A 10,250-nucleotide genomic window follows, 5' to 3' on the forward strand; every position below is an offset into this window, starting at 1 on the left:
CACCCCAGAATCAGAGTAGATGATGCAGGATTCCAGGGGCTGGTGAAGTCCTTGGGGAAATACCCATTTCAGAGTCTGGCCCTCTTTCGTTAAAGTGGGGATGGAAACTGGGACCCATAATACTTCTATGAGTCAACTTCACAATTCAGAGAGCCACCGCCCAGAGCTGTAATGGGCCCGTCCAACTAGAGGCCCCGCGGGAGACCACAAGCCGCCGGCACAGGGCTAGAGAAGACCAGTGAGCATGGAGACCCCAAGTCCAGAAAAGCTAAGAGGGGGAGAGGGAAGGGGGGGCGGTGTCAGTGGAATGACGTCATCCTCAAGTCCTGGCTCCGCCCCTTATTCATTTTGTGACCTTGGCCAGGCCAGGTGGCCTCAGTTTCCCTGCCAGGAAAGTCATTTTATTTATTTTTTTTAAAGATTTTATTTATTGGGGTGCCTGGGTGGCTCAGTGGGTTAAGCCTCTGCCTTCGGCTCAGGTCATGATCTCTCAGGGTCCTGAGATCGAGCCCCCCCATTGGGCTCTGCTCAGCAGGGAGCCTGCTTCATCCTCTCTTTCTGTCTGCCTCTCTGCCTACTTGTGATCGCTCTGTCAAATAAATAAATAGAATCTTTAAAAAAAAAGATTTTATTTATTTATTTATTTGAGAGCGAGAAAGAGCAATGGGGGAGGGGCAGGAGGAGAGAGAGAATCTCAAGCAGGGTCCAGCCCGACCCGGGGCTGATCTCCCAACCCTGAGATCAGGACCTGAGCCAAAATCAAGAGTCTGGTGTCTGAGCCCCCCTAGCGCCCTTGGAAAGTCATTTTGGAGATTTCTATTTCACAGTATTGCCACGGGGCTAAATGGGAGAACACATGTGATGGGCTTCACTACAGAGTCTGGCACGTGGTAGGACCTCCACTACGACGACTTTTCTGTCACCAGTAGCTGACGGCTGGCATTTACCGGGTGGCTCCCGCGCTCTCCCTCACCCGCATCATCACATTTACCGTGAGGCGCTTACAGAGAAACACTCTGGCGACAATCATCCTCTCGTCCGGACCCATGACAGCCCCCACCCTCAGGCTCCCCAGCTGCACCGAGAGGAGTTAGGAGCAATGACCCTCCAGCTCAATGTCCAGGGGTCTCTCTGGGTGTTGGTTTCTCCCTCTGCCACTCTGCCCTGCCATGGCCACCCACCTCTCATGGCTCACAGGCCCGAGTGCCCCTCCCCCCAGCAGAATTCTAGAGGGCCCCCCACCAGCCCCTCTCTCTCTGGTCTCCCTCCCTAGGTGACCCTGGGCCCCGCCCCCAGAAACTGATTTGCAAAGAGGATAAGGGACTTCACCCTCAGCTCACTGCAGTCTGTCCATTTCCCTGCAAGCCACGGATGCAACCATTCAAGGTGATGGAGCACCTGGGTGGCTCAGTCGGTTAAGCATCTGACGCTTGATCTCAGCTCAGGTCTTGATCTCAGTGTCGTGAGTTCAAGTCCTGCTCTGGGCTCCACGCTGGGTGTAGAGCTTACTTAAAAAAAAAAAAAGAAAGAAAGAAAGAGAGAATGAAAGAAAAAGAAAGAAAGGAAAAATCAAGATTTCAACCCCGATTCATTGCAGGTAGGAATGTAAAAGCATGCAGCCATTACGGAAAACAGTTTGACAGTTCCTCAGAAAGCTCAAAGTAGGAATACCACGTGACCCGACAGTTTGACTCCTAGGTAGGGTCAAAAGGGACAGACAAGGACTTGAACAGATCCTTGTACACCCCTGTTTACAGCAACGTCAGTCACAACACACAGAAGATGGAAACAGCCCAGCGTCCGTCAGCGGGTGGATGCCTAAACAGGACGAGCCGTGCACCCACAATGGAACGGTATTCAGCCTTGAAAAGGAACAAGAAGCCAATCCATGTCGCCACGTGGATGAAGCTTGAAAACCGTATGCTCAGTGAAGGAAGGAGGACACGAGAAGTCACACATCTCATGATTCCACTTTGATGAAGTCTCTGTCATAGATAAATCCATAGAGACAGAAAGGAAATTAGCGGTTCCGGGGGCGCTGGGGCTGGAAGTTACTATCTGATGAACACAGAGTTTCTATTTGGAGGATAAAAAAAGTTTTGGAAATAGATGGTGACATTGCACAACATTGTGAATGCGATTACTGCCACTGAGTTATGCACTTAAAATAGTTAAAATGGAAATTTTATGTTATATGTATTTTGCTATGATTTTTTGTTTGTTTGTTTGAGAGAGTGTGCATGTGCGCGAGCCGGGCGGTGGGGGGGGGGTGCCCAGCACTCAGAGTGAAAGAATCTTTTTTTCTTTTTTTTGACAGAGATCACAAGTAGGCAGAGAGGCAGGCAGAGAGAGAGGAAGGGAAGCAGGCTCCCTGCTGAGCAGAGAGCCCGATGGCTCGATCCCAGGACCCTAGGATCATGACCTGAGCTGAAGGCAGAGGCTTTAACCCACTGAGCCACCCAGGCACCCGGAAAGAGAGACTCTTAAGCAGCCTCTACTCCCAGCACAGAGCCCACAGGCTCCATCTCATGACCCCGAGATCATGACCTAAAATCAAGAGTCAGACACCTAACTGACCGAGCCATCCAGGCGCCCCAATTTTGCTACAGTTTTTAAAAATTAACAATGCAATTTACAAAAAAAAAAATGAACTGTACGCTTTAAGTGGCTGAGTTGTATAGTATGTGAATTATACATCCCTAGAGCTATTTTTTTTAAGATTTTATTTTTATGTAATGTCTACACCCAATGCAGGGCTTGAACTCATAACCCGGAGATCAAGAGTTGCCCACTCCACCAGCTAAGCCAGACGGGAGCCCCACGATAGAACTATTTTAAAATCAGAGCTTGCCTGGAGTTCATGATGGCAACTTCTTTCAGTTATTTTCCTCCTGAGGCCCTTCCTGGAGTCTGGGGTCTAGCCACAGAACAGAGCCACTGTGTTTTTAGGAAGCTGTGGAAGGGATAACCTCTCTCCAGGAGAGAGAAAGCATTTGCCTCCTCCTGGTGGCCACTAAAAGAACAATCTAAATTAGGAAAAAAAAAAAAAAAAAAAGGTGGGGTGGTGGGGGTAAGCATCTACCTTTGGCTCAGGTCATGATCTCAGGGTCCTGGGACTGAGCCCCACGTAGCTCAGCAGGGAGCCTGCTTCTCCCTCTCCCTCTGACTGCTGCTCCTCCTGCTTGTGCTCTCTCTCTCTCTCTGTCAAATAAATAAATGAAATATATATATATTTTTAAGATTTAATTTTATTTATTTATTTGACACACAGAGATCACAAGTAGGCAGAGAAGCAGGCAGAGAGAGAGGAGGAAGCAGGCTCCCCGCTGAGCAGAGAGCCCGATGCGGGGCTTGATCCTAGGACCTTGGGATCATGACCTGAGCCGAAGGCAGAGGCTTTAACCCACTCAGCCACCCAGGCGCCCCTGAAATATTTTTAAAAGAATAAAGTAAGTTAACAAGAAAATTAGCTTATCAATTGCTAAGCATCTATATCAGGAAAATGAGAAATTACGACATGCATGTGATTTAGAAAATACTTCGTAGAGCTCGAAAGGGTTCGACAGGGAAAAAGCAAGTGTTCCCTTACGAAAATTCCCACGGCCACCCAGAGGAGAACACCATCCTCACGTTTCCTTCCAGAGTGACGCTCCATGCCTCTCAAGTCAGAGCCTGCCATCCGTACTGTCCCATATCTTGGTTTTATTCTCTTAACGATTTGTCTCAGAAATTGTTCCATATCACTAAAACAATTTTCTTTCTCTAGAGGCTGGGTCTAACTTGAGGTCCAGCCATGGGAAGCCGAGTTGAATATGCCTTTAGTTGGAGTGTTAGTGGGTTATCATGATAAAGCTCACAGTCACTGCCAGGAATAGTTAGGTAATGGCTCCCTGCCCCAGTGCAGACAGTGGTCTCCAGAAATTCAGCCATCACCAATACCATGCCCCCTCTGCTGATCCAGCTGGTGTTCTGACATAAAGATGCAGGGAAAGAGGTCCCACCACTCTGTCACCAAGACTATACCCCAGGCACCCAACGCAGGAAGAATGTGGGAGAACCGAGGTCTGCATCGTACAGACCAGCAGGTGGTCTACGGAAAACACTTCCAGTTCTCAGATGAGCAGTGAACTCCGTTCTGTCACCTAGCAACAAGGGAACTCCGTGTGGTCGGGAAGACAGTCAATGACACGTCGTCACGTGTGACTCTAAATGTACCACACTCTGTTTTCTTCTTTGTTGGGAATCCTGTGCAATCGAATGGACCAGAACGTCTCTGCTGTAGGATCCAAGCCTGTAACTAACTAGCGCAAACACCAAGTGCCTTCGTGTGTTACGCTGAAGGTTTTCTAGAACGCAGCGCGTGGCGGTGTGTCTTGACGTAGAAAGCATTTTGTTCTGACCAAACTTTACAGTTCCTGATGAAACCACACACCAAGTTTGGCTTCCCCAAGCCTGACAATATGAGAAATTTAAAATTCATGTGACATTTCCAGTAACAGATTATAAAAAGCAGAATAAAATAAAAAATAAAACATAAAACTTTTTTGATCAAACAGGCTAGAAGCCTGACTTTTCTTTCTCATTATAGAAAATGTAATAGGGAGCCTGGGTGGCTCAGTGGGTTAAAGCCCCTGCTTTTGGCTCAGGTCATGATCCCAGGATCCTGGGATCGAGTCCCACATCGGGCTCTCTGCTCGGCAGGGAACCTGCTTCCCTTCCTCTCTCTCTGCCTGCCTCTCTGCCTACTTGTGATCTCTGTCTGTCAAATAAATAAATAAAATCTTTTAAAAAATGTAATAAAATCACTCGGGGTGCCTGGGTGGCTCAGTAGGTTAAGCGACTGCCTTCAGCTCAGGTCATGATCCCAGGGTCCTGGGATCGAGCCCCACATCAGGCTCCCTGCTCAGTGGGAAGCCTGCTTCTCCCTCTCCCTCTGCTGCTCTGCCTGCTTGTGTCTCTCATGCTGTCAAATAAATAAATAAAATCTTAAAAAAAAAAATCACTGCTCTCTGAAGAGCATACAGCCCACATTGTAGGAAAAAAACTGTCGGGGTGCCTGGGTGGCTCAGTCAGTTGGGCATCTACCTTCAGCTCAGGTCGTGACCTCAGGGTCCTAGGTGAGCCCCCCCACACCTCAGGGTCCTTGCCCAGCAGGGAATCTGCTTCTCCCTCTCCCTCTGCCCCTTCCCCTGCTGGTGCACGCACTCTATCTCTCAGATAAATAAAATCTTTTAAAAAATGTACTACGGTGGCATGTCAGGTAGTTAGGTAAAAATTTCTTATTGTTCTGATCTTACAAGTACGGTATTTGTCAGCTTTTTTAAAGTTTGTAATTCATAGGAATTTATTTTCTCACTCTTCATGAATACCTAATTTTGCATGTGTCATTTCATATTCTTTTGTTTTAATGAGGTCTCCAAAGTCTTATAAGCTTCAGGCTCCATAAAACTTGAGTTCCCCTTGTTCTTATGTAAAGCACGTTGCTTACACTGGTTACCTGTCAAAAAAAAAAAAAAAAAAAAAGACTGAACACCCCCCCTTCTTTTTTTCCCTAGTTATAGTCAGATGTTTATTTAAAAATCTGATCCAGGGGCGCCTGGGTGGCTCAGCCGTTATGCGTCTGCCTTTGGCTCAGGTCACGATCCTAAGATTGAGTCCCGCATTGTGCTCCCCACTCATTGGGAGGCCTGCTTCTCTCTCTCCCACTCCTCCTTCTTGTGTTCCCTCTCTCACTCTCTGTCAAATAAATAAATAAGATCCTTAAAATAAAATAAAAATCTGATAGCCCAATGTAGCATTTTCCACGGGTGGAGGAAAGGTGCAGAAACCTTCCCAGGCTTCACAATCTCTTGTTTAGTCGCTGTCTTCGTGGGAGCCATTGCTGTTGTTTTAGAAACTTGCTTAGCCTTTTTTGCTTCCTTGCAGCCCTGATGGCCTCTTCGCTCCTTGAGCCTTCCTAACTTCAGGCTTCTGATTCCTCTGGGCCTCTGTATCAGCAAGAAATGCACCAAGGATGGCCCTTTGGAATTTGACCTCATGGCAGGTCCTTTTCTTTTGAATTTCTTCCAACTGTCCTTTGTTGTGCTTTCTTCTGTAGCGGACTGTCCGGTTTATCTGCCAAGGATTAGATAAACGATCTCAGAGATTTCCTCCAGCTCCAGAATTCTCTCTGTGGGAAATGCGCCCTGCCCCCCTCCTCCCCTCAGCTTGACTCGGCAGAAAGACAAGGAAGTCCTGTCTTGGAGCTTATCCAAGTCTTTCCTGCTGTACTCCGTGTCCTTTTCTGGCAGGGAGACCAAAGTACTGGGATGCAGAGCTCTGGAGGGCGAGGTGAAGACGGATACCTTGAAGGTTTAAACTTTGGGGCAAAGGGAAGACAAAAGGGTAGGAACCAAACCCTAAACCTAGGGGATAGAACAGGGTGGGGGGGAGAACTCCCACTATAACAGCACTAGTGACCGTTCAGAGCCTTCTTTCATTTAGCATTTAGTGAGTGCCTACTGTATGCTAGGTGTGGCACCGTGTTATCTCTAATCCTCCCCGCTGTCACGACTCAAAGTGGAGTGCCCTGCCCTAAGTCACAGGTAGCTCTGCTCTCTCCTGCACTGCATGCCCTTCCCTCCAGCCAAGCCATACTTCCCACATCCTGTCCCCTTCTCTTGAGGAGGGCATTCCCGCTTGTACTTTAGTTCTCTGCTCAAGGGCACCTCCCCTCTCACCCCTCAGTTCGCCACCAGGATTACTGGTCTCCCCCCCCCGCCCCCCCGCCCCCCTGCAACACTTAGAAGACACCCTAAAGGATGATGACTGTGCAGCCAGCTTACAGCTCCCTGGGGCATCATCTTCCTGGCATCACCCCATTGGATATTACACTGGTCATTTACAGGTTTGTCAGTTTCATAGAATGTAAATCCCACCAGGGCACAGTAATGAACGGTAAGCACCTGTCCATCCACAATTAGAGAAGAGCCATGTTTGAATATTGCCTTCCGATTGGTGAATTCTGAGGTTGCTTCTTTCCTTCCAGCCAATAGGGTGAGGGTCATAGTGTGGTTTCTGTGGCCACACACCCCGGTAAACCAGCTCTCCCTACGGGCTGGAAACGGGTGTAGGGGGAAAGCTGGGTTGCTAAGAGCCTTCATTCCCCCACCTTTTCCTCCTCCCTCCCAGCTGGGTTGGCGTGTACAATTCAGTCCCTGGAAACTGTGCCTTTCGCTTGGTACATCTGAGAACCAAAGCAGGGAAAGGTTGATGTTACAATGAGCTGGGGCAGAGGGAGGCCAGGAATCGGGGTCCCATTCTGCTGCAGAGGTCATCCATATGATCTCTGGTCGGACCTTCGAGGATGAGTCTGTGTAGTGCTAAGTGTGCCCATCTCAGATCCGAGGTCCTGGAGGATCCAGAATGAGCAGGTGCTAGGGGCCCGGGGAGCAGGAGGTGGTAAGGCTAATAACTCTGGACCGTGAATTCCTGGGCCACAACCCCAGCAAGTCCAAACTTGAATATGAGGTTGTCCAGGAGCCTGTATCCTTCAGTAGCTCCCCAGGGGACACTGACGCACAAAGTCACCTCGGAGGAAATCAGCAGAGTAGTCCCAGCGCAACCTCAGAAATCAGACAGAAATTGGTCCCAGCTCCCCACTAACTTGCAGCCTCAGTCATGATCCTCTTTAACCTCTCTGGGCCTCAGTTTCCTCCTCTGCAAAATGCGGAGATGAATCTCCATCTCGGAGGTGTGATATATTTGTAAGAGTTACGGCACACTTGACTTTCAAGTCAAGTCATTGGCACACACAGCCGATGAGTCCATAACCGATGGCAGGTTATCTTTGTCATGGAATCAAAGCGAAGACAGTGAAACTGTCACAGGAGAGATGCCCACATTGCCCAACCCTCCCCAGGATGCGGAAAAGTTCAATGAATAAGTTCATTTCCCCTGGGGCCTCAACCCTCTCTCTCCCTCTATACACAAGAATGACCCAGTCCCCTGAGAACACATGTTTACTGTCCCATTATCTCAGGCAATCCAGATTTGCTGGGACAGCTCTCATTGTAAACAACCAATTAGATCCTTTTCTGTAATAGAGGCTTTAGATCTGTGCTAAATTTATCATTCCTTCCACCTCAAAGGTCAATCTTTTCAATAAGGATAATTCATTAAATGTACGGGGGAGAGGGGAGTAAATGTACCGGGAAATAGGGCTGAATTTTAATACCTCATGAGCCTTTTCATTTATGTCAATTAATAAATCAGGGCAATAATCTTCCCTATACCATGTGGCCTAGTTCTGATTCAGAAAATAGGAGCCCCTGTCCCTGTCCCCGTGCACATACGGGAATGGCTGAAGACATAAGCCACGTGAACCCTCTCACCTTTCTGATGCCTGCTTTCCCCTCGGCCAGCAGTAGAACCCGGAATCGTGGTTTCTGGAACCAAGCACATAGTGGGTGCAGAGACCCAAGCTTGAGCTCAGATTCTGTCTCAGGTTTGCTGAGTCTGATGACCTCAGGACCTCTGCACTCAACGATTCTTTTGGCTTGGACACACTTCCTACAGCTAGCTCCTTCTCAGCTATAATGTGAACTCATCAGAAAGGGCTGCCTCCCCCCCCCCCCGCCCCGGCACCCGGCCTCCACTCCCACAGCAGCCCATCGCAGTGTTTTTATAATGAACTCAGCGTATTTTGTTTGCTTTTGTATTTTCTGTCCTTGGAAGGCAAGGACTCAGGTCTTACGTAGGCCCTTGTGACGGAGGCCATGTGGTGACACTGGTCAAACACAGCCCTACGCAGGGCCTCCAAATTCTCATCTGTAGGACTAGGAGCATAACACCCAGCTTTGAGGTCTGTGTGAGGATTACGGGACACAAGGACACCTGTGGTGCTTTGTCATTCCCCCCCCCACCCCCGTCCACCCTCCCCAGCAGGCTGGAAGGGAGATGTGAGCACAGCTTACATTCTGGTGGGGAAGTGACTAGCAAACACAATGGAAAAAAAAAAAATACATAAAATACACAATAAAGGTAAGTACTAAAGAGAAAAGTTCAGCAAAGAAAGTAGGTAGGAAGCATGTGTTGGGGGGTTCACTTTGCAGACACATTTCTTTGGATTCTCACAACGATGTTTCAGATGAGATCATAGCCTGAGATCTAGGGAGGCTAAGTGACTGCCCAAGGTCATATAGCTTGGAAAGCAGTGAAGGCAGAATTTGAATCCAGGTCAAATCCATGCTACCTTTAAAAAAGTTGACTCCTGACTGCCCTTAAATCAATACGGTAAATACGGTTGCCATTTATTTCTGGGATAATTCATTTCAGTAAAAAAAGAAGCAGAAAGAGGTCGAAGTACACATTATATTACTGCTTTTATTGAGCAAGGCAATAAACGTACATATCACTTTCCTGCATAATTTTAATGGCCTGCGGGGGAGAATTTTAGAAAAGCATCTCAGTCGGCTGCATGGTGAGTTTAGGGGAAAAACTGCCCCAGCACAACCTAACCCCCTCATCTCCCAGATGAGGTCACTGCAGTTCTGCAAGGTGACTCGAGGTCCTTCAAGGCGCTCACCAAGCCCAACCGGCTTCACCAGATTTCCTGGTCTGCGGCTTTAACCTCCCCAGGACTGAGTGGCTCCAGAGGGCGCTATGGAGTGGTTCCCCCGAGGTCCGCCAGGGGGCGATAGACTGCAAAGGACTCCGGAGCCGGGGACCCTCTCCCCCCAGGCATGACGTCATCTTGCGATCCACCGGCCGCCGGTGGGAAAGCCAGAGGAGAGAGACCTTAGATGGAGGGAGAAACGGCAGGAGAAAAGACACTGTGGCTAGGAAGTGTGTCCATTCTGCCCTCCCTGACTTCAGACTAGCCCCCACCGATACCGTCTCCCCACTGTTGCCGCCTGGACCGCGCTAAAACAAAAGCCTGACTTTGTCGCCACCCCTGAAACTCTTCAACGACACCAACATAGCTTACTGAAAAAAAGCCAAACACGGACCTGCATGATCTTGCCCTGGCCTAATTCCAGGCCCACCTCCTCTGGGGCCCTACAGACATGCTATCAATTCTCTAAACGCATCCTACTCTTTCTACCCTGCGGGCCCCGCAACGTTTGGTTCCCTCCACCTGAAAGACCCTTCCGCACCAGATTTATCCGGAGAAATCCGTCTGTCTTTCTGCTAAATGTCACCTCCGTGAAACCTCCCCACACAAGAGCCCCTGCCTCATCCCCGAGACCCCTCAACTCCAGTTTGGAGCC

This window comes from Lontra canadensis, unplaced genomic scaffold (genome assembly GCF_010015895.1).
Source record: "Lontra canadensis isolate GAN:19392208 unplaced genomic scaffold, GSC_riverotter_1.0 scaffold93, whole genome shotgun sequence".
Classification (NCBI taxonomy): domain Eukaryota; kingdom Metazoa; phylum Chordata; class Mammalia; order Carnivora; family Mustelidae; genus Lontra; species Lontra canadensis.